This window comes from Eptatretus burgeri, chromosome 1 (genome assembly GCF_056783735.1).
Source record: "Eptatretus burgeri isolate ZD-2024b chromosome 1, Ebu_testis_v1, whole genome shotgun sequence".
NCBI lineage: Eukaryota > Metazoa > Chordata > Myxini > Myxiniformes > Myxinidae > Eptatretus > Eptatretus burgeri.
The window spans coordinates 109,945,523-109,963,022 of NC_140961.1; the positions used below are offsets into that span (position 1 = coordinate 109,945,523).

At 42.7% G+C, this 17,500-nt stretch overlaps 1 long non-coding RNA gene across 1 annotated transcript; it reads left to right on the plus strand.

Moving 5' to 3' along the window:
- The first annotated feature begins 12,682 nt into the window (after positions 1–12,682).
- Positions 12,683–14,741, plus strand: LOC147035167 (uncharacterized). The gene is made up of 3 exons (XR_015061461.1): positions 12,683–12,858; positions 13,015–13,092; positions 14,111–14,741. It is a non-coding gene; the product is annotated as an uncharacterized LOC147035167 (long non-coding RNA).
- The last annotated feature ends 2,759 nt before the right edge of the window (positions 14,742–17,500 follow it).

Here is a 17,500-nt window from a genome sequence, read left to right on the forward strand (position 1 = left end):
ATAATATCACTGCTTAAGCTTGCTATAAATCATTTATGATTGTGCTGACACAAATTTCCCAAAGCTTTCACAATTTTGCCCAACTTATTCACTCTGATTTTAAATCGAAAAAATAGTTTCAAGTAATGACTAGGGATAAGCCAACATACCATCCCGATGGACCTTAATTTGTTGGCAGTGGACACATACACACACACACACACACACACACACACACACACACACACACACACACACACACACACACACACACACACACACACACACACACACACACACACACACTTTTCATAGATAAAATGTCACAACATTTATTATAATATTCTATTGAACAGAAACAGCTATTCCTAAAACATGACATTAAGATCTAATGGACATGATAAATGATACTCCTTCTACAACTCTTGATAGCTAACTTTATTTTAATCATAAATTATAAAATAGTTGTACAGCTAAAGTAACACTCTAGTATCTCCTCGTAAATTGACCTATTTCCAGACTGCCCTGATCATAAGCTGGGCTCCATTCTTCCTCGAGGTTTTGACCCTTTCAGCTCAGTACCTCTCCAAACAAGGGTCCACAACCTCAGCCATTAGTCGACATGAGTAGATCCACAACCTTCGCTGTGTTCAAACAGTCAATCCAGCAATGCAAGCTCATTATTAAAAATATATTATCCAATATTAACAATATTCATCGCACATGAGGACAATAGAGGTGGATACTTTGATAGCTGGTCGGTCTCCGTTCCATCTCCTGAAACCCACCCATTTGTGGAGATAGCAGTGCACACAGCAATTTGCACACATACACACACACACACACACACACACACACACACACACACACACACACACACACACACACACACACACACACACACACACACACACACACACACACACACACACACACACACACACACACACACACACACACACACACACAGTGTGTCGTGCATGACTAGTATCTGATGGTACATTTCATCTCACCTCTATCCTGAATGATGATGAAGATTTCTGGCCCCTCCTCCTTCCTACACTCTGTTCAACGCAGTCCTCTCTCTCTTGATCTATCTGGAAGCTTTTCACGTATCGCCTCGACCTGACTCTCAACCTCAACCATGGACTGAGGGTAAGGTGTGTTTGTGGTGCCCATCCAAAAAGGACTTGCTTGGGAATCCTGTCATCACTCATCCTCACCATGTGATGTAACCATATCAACCTGCGTTTCAGAAGGATTCCCTCCAAAGAATAGTGAACTTTTCCTCACTTGCTGTTTTCTTATCTGCTCCTTTATCTATTGCACTCTGGTGATGCCCAGGAGGTATCACACATGTGGCAAGATTAAGCTTCTTGCTGGTTCTGCTCCTCTGGTCCATAGAGAAGCAGCCTTAACACTACAAAGACATAGACTAACCATTTGGTGATCACAGCAAGGTCCCTATTCTCAATGCAGATGGACGGAGGTTATGTCTTCACCCCTGTTTGCCAGTTTGTCTATGAGCAGGATATCTCAAACCGTAATGGACGGATTCGGATAAAACTTTGTGGACAGGTTTGGTGTGTGCAAAGGACAATTTGATTAGATTTTGGTGAAGGTCCGGATATGTATCCGGCCTATCAGTGGGCTACAAACATAAGTAGTTCAGTCTGGCAGAGTACTTTACCGAGTGCTGTGCGATTATGTGAGTGTTTTTATTGCTGTTAGGGAAGTGACATAGGCATGTGCAGACTATGCACATTAGCCTTCCTACCATTTTTCCTCTCTCGCCCATCTTGTGGCCCTTGTTGTGTCGTCATCCTAAAATGTGGTGATTAAAGCTGATACTGTGACAAAATCTGAATATGATTTGGTTAGATATTCACTCTGAAGGAAGGAGAGGCGGTTACCGGTGTTGGCACAGGCTTATATAGTGCCTGGAAAACTTTTGAAGCACAACCAATCGTCAGGTGAATCACTCTCTCCACACCCCCATTCATGGATATCCTTGCTACGTGTTGCTTAAACTTAGTGAGCACCTCAATGGTTATGTTGTCCATATGTATAAGTGCCACATCATCCTCTCCCAGTCCTTTCACAGACAACAACACCTTTGTCATTGGTAGAATCACTGTCGGTTACCACTGACATGTCACTCTCAAAAGCATCTCCATCACCTGTTCCTTGTCGGCTCTTGAGGTGGTGATTGTAAATAGATCATAAGCAAAAATCCTCTCTGTCTCAGTTATTTGGCCTGCAAGTCATGTTCTACCCCCTCTACGAACTTTCCACTGCATTTGTTGGCCCATGTGTAGCATGTTCTCTATTCGGTCTTGCATCAGACAAAGCTGGTCTTGCATCGGAGACCTAACACACTCCATTTTAATGTTTGTCTGTATATACGTTCCTTTATATCTTGAGAATGGAACATTTTTGGCCAGACAAACTTGCTGGCCATACAAGGGGCTCCACGAGGAGTGTCATTGGGGTGGAGGGTGATTTTGGAGGGAGTTTGGGAGAGGGATTTGTATTTAATGCATATTGGCACCACTGCATAACAGAAGTCATGCCTGATATTATTATCAGACAGTCACAATATGTTTCTTCTTTAATGGCCACAATTATTCCCAGGTTTGTGTGGGGTTGGCCAGTGGAAGTTTTTGGCCCAAGTATTTCACGAAGTTGGTGGCCAGATCTGACACTCGACTTAGTAGTTAGGGCAGGAATTTAGAATTTGGCCATGGTGATAGCTCTCCTACTTTTCACAAAGGACACCATGGAATCTTTAATGTCCACCTACTAATGCCGGCAGATGGGATGCTAGTTCAACGACACATATTGATTACTCACCTTGCCTGTGAAACACCAGGGTGACAGCTTATCGGGGGGTTGAGAATAGAACCAAGGCTACACAGTCTAGAGGTGAGTGTGCGTACCTCTTGGCCATCCTGTTAGCCCATTATACATTCATAATAATTAACAGAAAACTGCACAGGAAAGTTAACGCATTGCTCCCATAAGACAGCGAGCTGGAACCCAGTCCAGCTTCAAAGATATGACAGGCAAATGAAATAAACCCTTTCTTTTTTTTTTGGTAAAGAATTAAACATTTTTTGTTTTGAGATTTTTTTTTTTCCTTCTTGTTTCAATGCATCCAGACAATAGTAATGCGAAATGGTGACGAATGATAAAACACAGGCATTAAGAGATGGTCAAAACATACTGAGACAGCTGGTGGAGTTAAACCATGGATAGGCTGCAAATGCAGCAGCCTGAACAGACCTCATTTTGAAGAAAGAAATGCTTTGCTGACACAGGGCAGTAGTACCAACAAGTAATATCACAAAGAGAATCATTTTAAGTATTATGTGCTTTGGAAATGGAAAGCGAGAGGGGAACATGTGGAGTGCAGGAGAAATAAATGTGGGAACGGGTGTTCATGGTTTCAAAAAGGTTAAACATTTTCATGAGCAGTTGGTGTCCTGTTTGTTTTCTATATAATGATCGTGTAAGGGTCTGGGGAACTGGTGTGAGGACTTCCAGAGTAGTAGAGCTTTGCTGTAAGCATGCCAATTGAGTAATTAATTGGCTTAAATAGATATCAGTCGACTTGGATTGCATTCATGGAAGAATGGAGTATAAGCTGTATGCTTGATCGTTATTAATAGGAAAAAAATGCACCAAGTGAGCATTTTACATTTTGAATCATGGTGTGTTGATTTGTGGAGGAGTGAGAGTTTTGTAAAAGTCCTTTAATTTCTACTGGCACAGTGCAAAATGGCAATCAGGTTTCATACAGAAATACATATGCAGTAGAGAGTGAAGTACAACACACCTATTAGTAGCATTCAAAAAGTTATACAAACTCACCTCAGTCCAAGTGCGACAAAAGTTGAAATATTTTTCAGTTAAAAGATTTATATTTTTAGGATGATATATATTGTTGTGGTTCTGCAAAACTGCATGCCTCCAAGGCAATGGCACTCAACATACAGTGATCCGCAGGCAGTTATCTCGTTAGTCTTTGTGCAGTCAGACCTTCCCCACATGTCTAATGGGTTAACGGCACAAAGTGTGTTGCATGGGTCTAATAGCTAGGTCTAATTATATATCTATCTTCCATTCAATCCTGATTTTCATTCCAACCCTTTCCTTTTATCCATGATACAAATCGAAGCAGGCACCACATCCAGGCAGCCACCCTATGAGAGACTCTCCACCAACACTGCACAGGACGTGCATGGCGTACCCTTTCATTCAAATCTGTGCGCTGATTTACAACGGTGTCTCACCTTGCTCCATCTTCACTCACCAGAAGCTCACCACCCCGACCACCAACATCTCCTGCACACAGGAAAAATCACCATGCGCGTCCATGCACCTGCGCATCGATGCAATTTGCCGCCAAATGAGCATGCTGTGTGGCCCAGGCCACTTGGACCGCATTGCGCGGGAACAGGCCAAGTATGTTAACAGCACCCAACGCACCATGCCAGGGGTGCCATGAACAGGCATGCAGGACCGACATGACCCTGGTCCAGTCACCAAAACACGGCCTGGGAGTTTGGTGCAGTGCTCCGGGCCATACCGTGCTGAATGTGCAAATGAGGCCACTTCCGGCCCCAGGAGCCTGGCAGGATGGGGCCAGGATCCAATGGAAGGGCATGACTCGGATGATGGCGTGTCACTTCAGGTTGTCGCCCCACCCTTTGCCCGGGGCTTATAAAAGGCAGATCATGAAGCCATCCGCTCTCTCTTTCTCTCTCTCTCCTCTCTCTCTCTCTCTCTCTCTCTCTCTCTCTCTCTCTCTCTCTCTCTCTCTCTCTCTCTCTCTCTCTCTCTCTCTCTCTCTCTTTTCCCTCTCACCTGCCTGCCTCACACTGTCTCTGCCTGTTTCTGGCGCCCACGCCTCCGCATCTCTGCTCCGCCCTCTCTTAACTGCACCTCATTGTCTGCCTGCTGCTGCATCTGCACTCGGGGTTGGTCTGTGACAGATGTTCTTCTGGATCCGTGCGGAGCACACAATTCCACGATCCTGGGAAAAGTGATCAAGCAAGAGATAATGCGCCGACTCTTAAGGTGGGATCGCTCAAGCGGAGCGTCCCCCAAAGCATACAGGGTTGTGCAGTCAGCCGACCACGCCAGGTATTGAGAGGCCGTGAGTTGTCATCTGCTCTCCTTCCTTCTGGCTAACTAATCTTCATCGGGTTTGTGTGTATGTTTATGTGATGGCGCATGTCGTAGCCTAGGTTAAGATCGTAGAAGATATAGTGGGACAAGTCTGCTCTGTGCCTACTTTTGTAAATTGTTTGCCTTTTGTCGCACCCCACAAATTCCTTGCTATCCCTGTTGTACATAATAATAAACCCCATTCACTGTGCCACATCTGTTTCCTCACTAATTGTAAATAAATGCTTGTATAGAAATGTTCCCAGCTCATTTTCGTCTTTTCCTTCATTGGTCCAGCTGGGACGTTATCCTTGCCGAGCTGGGACGTTATCCCCCAACGATCTGTTTTCTATCCACTATGTCCTTGGCAGTTATATATATACACACACATACACACACACACACACACACACACACACACACACATATACACACACACACACACACACACACACACACACACACACACACACACACACACACACACACACACACACACACACATATATATATATATATATATATATATATATATATATATATATGTATATGTACATGTATATGTATATACATATATATATATATATATATATATATATATATATATATATATATATATATATATATTGTTGTTGTTGTTGTTGTTGTTCGTCTTTCGGCTGCTCTCTTTAGGGGTCGCCACAGCGGATCATCCGTTATGATCCGCATACTGATTCGGCACACGTTTTACTCTGGATGCCCTTCCTGACGCAACCCTGGTCGCCTCTTATGACACAGGGATAAGGATTGGGTTACGCCATGATTCCGGGCTGCTCGACACCCTCTCATAGCGCGGCCCAGTGCATAGCACCCATCCTCAAGCGATCCTCCAACTCAAGCCTCCGAGTAGCAGGATTACAGGCGCACGCCACTACGCCCGGTTATATATATATATATATATATATATATATATATATATATATATATATATATATATATATATATATATATATATATATATATATATATATTGAGGTCTCAAGCATATAGCATGTGCAAACATCAAAAACAGTCAATACATGGCCATGGGTACCGAATGTATGAAGAGGGGGTTAATCCTCATTCCTCCTTAGAAGAACCAGACCTGGGGCCATGGCTTACAACTAACTTCGTGGTACGGTGGGTTCCCTAACAACCACGAATGCCAATCAGTTAACCACAAGTTCCAGTGTCCACTGTCTAATTTGCCATTTAACTAGAGGTCGCATGGCCTCCTGACCAGGGAACGTCCCCTCGGCGATGCACCAATCTTATCTTGATTAAATCTTGAGTAAGGCCGCCGAGTGTTTACTGCTGGTGCAGGCCGACTGTGATAGGGTAATTGGTTTGGTGATTACCTCCCAATATATCTAGGTTCAGACAATGCTAGATCAACGGAAGGAAAGAATGAGCATGGACAGGTTGAAACGTCAACAAGGAATATGTTATTAAGAAAAATAAATAAACTGAAGAGCTTTTTATTTCCTTGTGGTATAAATGGATGACTTCATATCCATCCAAATAATCTCAAACAAGTAAAGAATTCACCAAGCAATGATAGATAAATTGACAAAGAGCAGATGCTTATCACTATGCCTTACTTAACAATTAAACACTAGACATGGGTACCCAGCAAATCGTTCAAGGGGAAAGAAATCCGGTCTCGGCTTACCAAGGCAAAAGTCATCATGCGTCCAATAAAACAACCCAAAACGTGTGAGCGTGCCTTGGTCATGCTCCGTCACCCTGAGTGAGTGGTTTGTGCTCCATCATCCTGAGACAGTGGTTCATGCTTTGTCACCCTGAGCGAGTGGTTCATGCTTCGTCACCCTGAGTGAGTGGTTTGTGCTCCGTCATCCTGAGACAGTGGTTCATGCTTTGTCACCCTGAGCGAGTGGTTCATGCAACGTCAACCTGAGTGAGTGGTTCATGCTGCATCTCACTGAGTGAGTGGTTCGTGCTGCATCACCCTGAGCAAGTGGTTCGTGCTGCATCACCCTGAGCGAGTGGTTCGTGCTGCATCACCCTGAGCGAGTGGTTCGTGCTGCATCACCCTGAGCGAGTGGTTCATGCTGCATTACCCTGATTGAGTGGTTCGTGCTGCATCACCCTGAGCGAGTGGTTCGTGCTGCATCACCCTGAGCAAGTGGTTTGTGCTGCATCACCCTGGGCAAGTGGTTCGTGCTGCATCACCCTGAGCGAGTGGTTCATGCTGCATCACCCTGAGCAAGTGGTTCATGCTGCATCACTCTGAGTGAGTGGTTTGTGCTGCATCATCCTGGGCAAGTGGTTTGTGCTGCATCACCCTGAGCGAGTGGTTTGTGCTGAGTCACCCTGAGCGAGTGGTTCATGCTCCGTCACCCTGAGCGAGTGGTTTGTGCTGCATCACCCTGAGCAAGTGGTTTATGCTGCATCACCCTGAGCGAGTGGTTCATGCTGCATCACCCTGAGCGATTGGTTCGTGCTGCATCACCCTGAGCGAGTGGTTTGTGCTGCATCACCCTGAGTGAGTGGTTCGTGCTGCATCACCCTGAGCGAGTGGTTCGTGCTGCATTACCCTGATTGAGTGGTTCATGCTGCATCACCCTGAGCGAGTGGTTCGTGCTGCATCACCCTGAGCGAGTGGTTTATGCTGCATCATCCTGAGCGAGTGGTTCGTGCTGCATCACCCTGAGCGAGTGGTTTGTGCTGCATCACCCTGAGCAAGTGGTTCATGCTGCATCACTCTGAGTGAGTGGTTCGTGCTGCATCATCCTGGGCGAGTGGTTTGTGCTGCATCACCCTGAGCGAGTGGTTTGTGCTGAGTCACCCTGAGCGAGTGGTTCATGCTCCGTCACCCTGAGCGAGTGGTTTGTGCTGCATCACCCTGAGCAAGTGGTTTATGCTGCATCACCCTGAGCGAGTGGTTCATGCTGCATCACCCTGAGCGATTGGTTCGTGCTGCATCACCCTGAGCGAGTGGTTTGTGCTGCATCACCCTGAGTGAGTGGTTTGTGCTGAGTCACCCTGAGCGAGTGGTTCATGCTCCGTCACCCTGAGTGAGTGGTACTCAGAAATAGCACCCAATTTCCAAGCCATTTGCTGTATTAACATTTTCTAAATTACTGAGCCAAATTTTTTTCCACCCTTCCACACCCAGCTATTTATAAAGAATAAAGTTTGGAACATATCCCTGAAACATCTACATAAATGTAACGTTGTTTTTTTAGTGAAAGATACTCAATGTTTCTGTGTTGTATGCGGTAAGTACTGAAGTTGATAATCACACCGATTCCAACCTGCTGATTCCCCAAAAAATATCAGCCAAGTGTGTGTGTGTGTGTGTGTGTGTGTGTGTGTGTGTGTGTGCACGTGTGTGTGTGTGTGTGTGTGTGTGTGTGTGCGCGTGTGTTTGTGTGTGTATGTGTGTTTCATTGATTGTTATCTCCATAATTTGGGTTTCAGAAGGTGGAACGAAGCTCTCCCAGGACTCAAAGTATCAACCTTCACTTTGATAAGGGATCATAGTTCATGGACGAAGCTGTTCATCTTTGTTGTTCTCAGAGTTTTGTTTCACGGGTTCTTTTCAGGATAGTCACCGAACCCTGGACTGTCACCAATTGTCGTTTGTTTGTGGTAATTTTCCTGGGGATGCTTTTCAAAATCTCATTGATGTTCTTCTTTATTATTCCTGTTGCTCCAATTTTCACTGATGCAATTTCAACACGATTCAGCTTCCAAGATCTCTTGATCTCATTTTTGAGGTCCTGGTGTTTGGTCATTTTCTTGATTACTGTATTTAAGCCAAAATCGTTGGGTACTGATATCTCGATCAGCAATGCTGTCTCTCTTTTCGTTTTTGTTCTTGAGATTGATGCCCGGTCACAAGACGTTGTTTTTTTATTTTCACGTTCGATGGGATGATCAGGACGTACGTGAGTATGACGTCCATATTTTCAATGATTGCCCTTGATTTGTGTGTCCATGAGTTTTCTGGAACTGGGATGTTGAATTTTTTTGTAGATATGCCAATGAATCACTTTTCATACTTGTGCCGTTGTGGATAAAGGTGTTCTGATCATAGTTTTTTGCATTCCGAAAGCAGGTGACTCGTACTTTCTAATTCCGTGTTGCAGAACCGATACTTGATCGTCTGGTTCAGTCCTGCCATCTTTTTATATCGATTGGTGCAGTGTCCTTGATCTTAGGTATTTATCATTATTCGTTCCGTCCCAGTTGAGCTGACCTCTTCTTAGCCATTCCAATGAGCCTTCTTTGTCGAACCCAACTTGGTCCAATTCTTTCTTGTATTTTCCTGCCTTTTTAATCACTCTACCAGTTGTTGGTGTATATTTGTTGATATTTATTTTGACACATTTCTTTTGTCTTTTTTTGCAATTGTCGGGGCTGTAATTGTTGCTGTTTTATTTTCCTGTGCGGTATCTTCTAATCACACCTGTTTTTGGAAATTTCATGCAAGATTAATTGGGGATACTTTTTCAGGTTTGTTGTGTTCATGTTTGTTTACAAATTGAATCCAATAGTCTTAAACGTTTCACATACTCAGCTCGTCCTACACTCGTCGCTCTGTTCATCTGGTTGAGTTCCATCAGGCCGCTCCCTCCCTCCGGCTTCGGCAGGTACATTCTCGGGATACATTCTCTTGATTTTTGTGGATGGTATGGAGTCCATAAGGAGTTTTGATGTCTAACTAAGTGATTTCTGATTTGGGCCAGTTTATTATACCACAGCTGTATTGGAACACTGGTACTGCGAGTTGGTTTATGGCTTTGATTTTGTTTCTTGGGGAGAGATGTTTTCAGGATCTGTTTTGTTCTACGTCCGTATTATTTGGCGATTGTTTTGCGCATTTTTTGCGACATAATTGGTGGCCCTTTTCTACTCCAAGGTACTTGAATGATGCTTCATTTTCTAACTGCTGTATTGTTGTTTCAAGGTCAATTTTTATGTTGTTTGTGTTTTTGTTGGTTTTTCTTGTAGAAATGTGCAATTGGCACACTTATCGAGTCCATATTCCATTAGAATGTAGCCTAACAGCCTCATCTGAATTCAGCACCCTTGCACAAATGATCGAGTAGAAAAATTCCAATGGCACCGGCTGTTAGGGTGGTCGATGGGGGGTCATCACCACGGTGTATGTAGGGTCTGAAAATGTTGCAATTATTTTTTACAGAACCATTTCCATTGTAACCACCAAAAATGACTAATTTTGTTCTAACTCATATAACTTTCTTATTGTAGAAGCGAGAAATACAATTCTGGAATTAAATGAAAGATCTGACCATCCTCTCTACAAAGATGTCATTTATTGCTATTGCAGAGCTAATTTGCATGCAATTATGACATCATAAACATGCAAAAATAGTCTTTTATAAACATTTCACAAATTTATAGAATCGCTGTTCATTTTCTGATGCATCATTGCAGCTCATTATCGGGTCATTTAGTCCAAATATATCTAGATTATCAAAAATGGACATTGTATGGGGTGTAGGGTCTGGAAAATATTGATTAAGCCTTAGTTTTCATGGTAACATTAATAGTGATTTTGGTTGCGGAGCAACCACCTTCCATTGTTCAAATTTCTATAACTTTGGTGTTGAATACGCTAACAACCCAATTCTTGCACTGAATAAAAGTGTTGTGATAACTCTAACCAATTCTTTCATTCCGAATTACTATTTGGTTAACTTGCATGTCATTATGATGCCACAAATGGCAAAACGGTATTTTTGTAAAGGTGTACCATTTTCATTTTTCATCTTAGCATAGATGACTGTCTGACAACTGACTTATAACCTAGTTGTCACTATAGTCTCGTGCACAATGGTGAAATGCTTTTTGGAATTGCTAATGGTAGCAGTACTTTATGTATGAAGGTCACAAATCGGGTAGGATCTGGATCTCCAAAATATATTGATTAGGGTTCATAACTGATAGAATTATAATACATATTTTACTCTTTCGCTTCCAAGGTAAATGAGTAATATAATTCAGCAGCCATGGACTCCAGCCCACTCAACTCATTGAAACCAAAGAGGTGGAAGATTACTGAAGACCAAGGAAAGTGCATCATCTGCCAAAAGAAGGATGAACAGAAACTGAGAAGCAGCTCGATCCAAGAACTTAAATCATTCCTTGTTGTTCTCAAAATAAGGAATGATGCTGGAACATGCATTCAGTTTGATCGAATGGAATCGTTGATACAAGTCAAAGACAATAACGAACTTGAATTAATCGAGCCATAACCTGATATAATAATAACTAATAACTGCTACTCGTCATTAACGTCAACAACAAATTTAATGGTTTTGCAGTAGCCTGTCAAACCAGAAGTTGCATTGTCGTCAACAATTCAAAGACTACCTCGAATTATGAGACTTTAAAACACTGTGCTTGTTCTGTGGCTTAAAGTTTTACAAAAAAGATCGGACTTGTGAGGGTAGCAATTTTTTAATTCACAAAGATTTGAGAGAAGAGCCAAAGAGGGATTTTTTATTTATTTTTACTTTTGCAAACATTGTCAAGGCTCGTATAAGAGTGAACACATAACATATAAGAAAGGGAGCAGGAGACGAGAGGGGCAGGAGAGGAAAGCACAAAACAGGGAACAGAGACATGAGGAGATCTGTGAAAGGGATGGGGCTGGGTTCACGGAGTAAACAAGATGAACACTACAGGAACTTTTAGGAAGGAAAGCGGGAAATTTGAAGGGGGTGGGTTTGGGGTGGATTAATAGGGGTAGAAAAGATCATGGAATTGGATGGAGAAAGACATGAGATGGTGGTGAACAGCTGTTTTGAAGAATGGGATTGAAGAGAGTGTGAGAGTTTGTGAGAGAGGCGGGAAAAAAGAGGAATGAAAGAGTGAAGGTGAGCAGTGATTCTTGATTTGGCAGTGTCACCAAAAGGGGGTTGCTGGCAGACCATGAGCACCCTGCAGAAATATTTGGGGGGACAGATCACAGACAGAGCAGGAGGGGCATGGCCAGAGAGCAGGCGGTTGAAGACAGAAAGACCACCGACCTGCCTGCAGTGAGAGAGTGAGAGACTCAAAGACTCAGCTTCATCGCGGGAGATACCAATGATCCTAAAAGCCTTGATTTACACAGCATGAAGCCGAGCTAGGTGTGAAGTGGGAGCACCAGCATAGAGGGGAGATCAGTGCTCCATCAGGCTGTGGATGAAAGCTTTGTATCTCGTTGGGAGTCTAGATGTTCCAAGAAAGGACTTTGCATGACAGAAGATGCCCATTTGGAGATTGGTTTTGGGGCCCAGCTTGGAAATGTGGCTTTTCCAGGAAACATCATGGCAGATAGTGAGGTCCAAAAGCTTGAATGAATGGACTTCTTCAAGAGGATTGTTGAAAAAGTATATGGGAAGGGGAGGGGGGGGAGGGTTTTTCCAGATTGTCCTTTCAGAGTGACAAAATGAGAGTGTGAGATTTGTCAGGATTGAAAGACATGTTCCAAGTGTTTGACCAGCGTATGATTTTATCCAGGTCTGCAGAGAGTAAAGAGGCTCCTGCCTGCTGATCTGAGGGATGACAGATGGTACAGCAGAGCGTGGAGTCATCAGCAAAGAGATAAAAAGGATTTTCCAGAGAGTCGGAGAGATCAATGATGAAAACCAGAAAAAGAACAGGGCCCAGAACACTGCCTTGAGGAACTCCAGCCTGGACAGGAAGAGGGTATGAAATCGTCCGAATAATGCAACCTTAAACCGTCTTAGCTTTGCCTTTAGTGGCCATTTCTTCCTTGTAATACATGAAAGATGTCCAAGTTTTCTCATGTTGCAGCAAAGCACAGTCTAATGTGAATCTTTTGACATAAATATGTTATTGCAGAGCTCACAATGGAGATTGAAGTATGTTCATGATGACGCTGCTTTTCTCACCATGAGAAGGGAGGAAGGAGAGATGGAGGTGGGGCTTTTGAAGGACTTGTGCTATTGGCATCTTCACATTGCATAATAAGGCATATATTTATGATGTGGAAAAATTTTGACCCTCCCCACCTTCACTTTTCCTCAACCACTTCCCAGTATGCTTCGTACATACTATTATACCTTTCCTCACTTTACTTTTATCTCCATTACCTCTTTGTTTTCTCTTCCCACTCCTCACATTCCCATATCTTATGTTCTTGTTCATTTCATCCTGCCTTCTCTTTCCATTCTCAATTTTAATGTTCTCAATTTAGCTCAGGTTTCTATTGTTTCTCACTTTCCAAGTAGTTTGAGGACATTTCTGTGCTCTCATGCATTTTTAGCTGTATCTCGACTTTATAATACTGTCGCGTCAGACAGTCCGTAAGGAACAGACTGACTTACCGGAGATCAGATAAAGGCCTCTGCGAATGCCAAAACAATATTTAAAGTTACTGCATTCAATTGCTACCTCTTACAATTCCCCAAGGATTGTTCCAATAAAAGCCAAATCTGGCTTTGAAACGTGCTGGAGGCAAAAGGCTGGAAAACTTTTCTTCAAATTTCTCGGATCTTACGTAAAAGGGGGGATATTTACAAAGTATTAGTGGAAAAAGAAGGACAGAACAATAAATAATGGAAAAGATATGGTGGTCAATAGACGGATGGGAATGAAATGAATGCACAATCTTACTTACACAATAAACAAGGTCTAACCCCAGCTCTTGGTGCCAAATACCGTATTTGCACAACAAAGGGGAACAGAACAGACGAGGGATTGAGGCTTACACAAGTTGGTTGTCACTGCAAGACAATGATGGTACAAGGCGAAGTGCAGCTTGGGGTGTGTGGTATTGGGAGTTTCACGACTATGAATGAATGCATGATGAGCCGGAACTGATGGGGCGTAACCGAGAGTGATGTCAGGGGCTGTCGAGTGAGTGTAGGAGGTGAGAGCCACCATTAAACAGTTGAGCCAAAGGACTTACATGTTGGCTGATTTTACTACACAACAGGGTGCAGTGGTGAAGAGGAGGAATGGTGATGAGAAGGGCATGAGAGATGGCCAAGCGGAGAGAGGTGTGTCTCTTCCTCTGCCCCCAGTGCTCAGCTCCTGCATGCATGCACAGACGCAACCCTTTCTACCTGTGGGACTGCCCTCAAGCACAGTGAGTCCCTCTCTTTGGCCGCTTGCTTCCCGTAGGTGACTGCATTTTTGGTCATCCCACCCCTCTCCAGGGCTCTGCATCTCCCTACTCTATCAAGGCTTTCCACTCACAGAACAAAATAATGGTCCTTGATGGTGTCCTTTGGAAAGTGTGTAGCACTTTGCTATGTGCCTTTGGTGTTAAAAGCCACAAGTCCTCCACCAGTTACAGGACGTTTTACACAATACTCTTACCCTAATTGTCACTCATTGCCTTTTCAGTACATGGTTGACAAAATCAATTACCTCTTCAGATATGTATGTCAAGTTTAATGCTCACCTAATTGAACACATGAGCCAAGCTGAAGTATTTCCACAATCGAGATATGAACCCATTCCACGTAACAAGACTTTAACCATTCTGCATTAATTTGAACATCACGACACATTTATCACCACTTACATACACGTCGGTTGTATTTTCCTCTTTTCCTTGTTTTCACTATTCCTTCAATATGTAACCATTCCTGTAGAGCTCTACACATTACCTCTAGTAATGCTAATTCCTGCACTTCATCTTCGCCTTTCAAAATCACACGACCTTTGTATTTTTGTTTGTCATTAAAACAACTTCTCGATCTCCTTTGGCTTTTTGCCTTCCAACTGGAATTCCAGCTCATCACCTATTGTTTTATACCTCTTCCTTTGAAATCATTAGCAAAGCTGTTCATTTTAATAAATGACACACATCAGAGGAAAATGAACAATTAACTAAACGGTACATATTAAAAGCAACATTTTTGTCCTAGGATGAGGCATCATCATTTTCTCAAGGCTTTTCTGTTATAAAAGCTTTACGAGAAGCACTCTGAAATTGAGGTGTCATCCTTTGAATCTCACCTTGGCAACCAAAAGACAGCAATCTTATCACTAAAAGGCCAAGGATAGAAAAGGACAACTAAAAAAAAGTGATGATTCCTGTTAACCTTCTCATGCCGGAGAACAAAAATGGGGTTCTTTCTCAAGGGAGGATGTAGGTGAATCGTACGTAAATGCAATCAATACTACGTGCATTCAGCTGTGTTTGTGCACTCGTGTGCCATCGAATCTTCAGGTATGTGTGTATGTATCTCAGTGGGATGGGAATTTGATTTAGGGTTTGAGAATTCCAGATTCGATCTTCCTTCCAATTTGGCTCACACTACACACATTCATTCCGGTTGGGCTATCTGTCTTAAACTGAAAGCCAATTTCACACTTCTAGTGGTGATGCTCTTATGCCTAGGAATGAAATGGTTACACTGCATGCATGGGGAACTCAAAGTGGTTGACCAAAGTTCAAAGGTAAATTTAAATTTCACAATCAGCCAATATTATCACCAACATACTGTATGGATGTGTATGCCAGACATTTAGGGCATTTTTTGTTTTTTTTACCAATACACATATTGCTGGTCATATTTCTACTCTTGATATGTCTCTATTCATTGTGAAAAAACTATTTTCCAGTTGGTTTGTGAGTGATGTCAAAGTAAAATATTTGTTTTTGACCTCTGGCAACAGGGGAAGCTCTTTGTGACCTTGGAATGCTAGGGACTTCCCAGTGCTGAAAATATGCTCAAGTTGTGCAGGATATTCCTCTCACACCAAGGCAATTCACACCAACTCCACAGGGCAGGAGCTATTTGTGTTGGTCCCAAGGAGCCTTGCTATGCAGGATGAGAGCCGCAGGGTTTGTCTGTGGAAGTTGCTGGGGCTACCACATCAGGCTCTCGAGATACCTCCATTGATAACCTCCAAAGTTTGACCTCGGTTTGGACAGAGAATAGGGAATTCGATTGTCAATCTTTTTCTCTATTTTTGAAGATAGTATTAACATTTGGGTACAATATGAGTAACAATACAAGGAATTCTCCTCCTCCTGCAAATATCCATCAAAGCTCCAGAAAAGTACTCCCATTGAGGAAATGAAGAAAGTGTTGATGTTTTCTCTGACACTCCAGGGAAATTAATATGATGTGATTTCAGCTTTGTATTCCGAAGATTTTCTACACCACCTCAACCTCCTTGAAAATCGTTGCGTTGATCTTCAAACTCCTCAGAAATATCTGATAATTTCTCACGAGGTCTGGTAAGAATATTGTGAGATTCTCATCAGATCGGTTGAGAGGTTTTTGTGAGGGAAACTTGTGTTGTTGCCGAAAGCCTCGATGTGGATGAATATTTTCCTCAATGTCACAAACATATTTTGTTCATTCATCAGTCCACTTTTGTATTTTATACAGTATGCTACTGATTCAGCATAAATATTTTATCGGAATGAGACACTCACAATAGTCTAAGACACATCAATATTATTTTGTATCCTTCAAAATATGCATACCTATAATTCAATCATTCAAATGTACCAATACTTTTGACAGCGTATTGGTACTGTCAAAGGGGTTCCTGCAGAAGCCCCTGCTCGGTAGTTTGCCATTGTCTTTCCAGCAGTCAGTCAAGGCAGGAATTTTGAATTTGTTCAGGGTGATATCAATAACTCACCTATTTTTGAGAAAGAAACTGTGGGATCTATAGCATCTAACAATGAGAACGGCACCCGGTATACCTCCGCCAGGCTGAACTGTTTACATTTAGTATCCCATTGTTCGGCCAGATCTGCATCCGGATATCGACCACTATCTAATCAGCTTATTCTTGTCACCTACTCAACTCATCCACCAACCTTTGTCATAATCCATCCACAACCTTTTGAAGTATTGCTCTATGTATCGTTTTTGCACCCATATGTCAATGGTGAAGAATCACTTTGGGATTAAAAAACATCTCAGATCAGGATCTTCACCAAAATTGAATCAATTCGTCCTTGTCACACACCCAAACTGTCCACAAAGTTTCGTCTGAATCCGTCGAAAACGTTTTGAGATATCCTACTAAACAGACAGACAAGGGTGAAAACATAACCTCCATCCACCTTTGGTAGCGGAGGTAATTAATGTCAGTTGATGTGATGTCCAGTTCAATGCCCATCCAATGGATAGCACACACATTGATGTCATAGCCTGTATACAAAAATCAAGATGACAGTTTATAGCTGTACTGAGATTCAAACCCAAGTTAGACAGCTCAGAGGCAAGTGTGCATACCTCCATGCTGTCCAATACATATAACTAGTAAAGCAACCTCGGGTAAGATCCTCAAAGAGCAAGTACTCGAGCCTCCAATCACACCTTAAAAATAGGACCTTGTAGATGTTAAA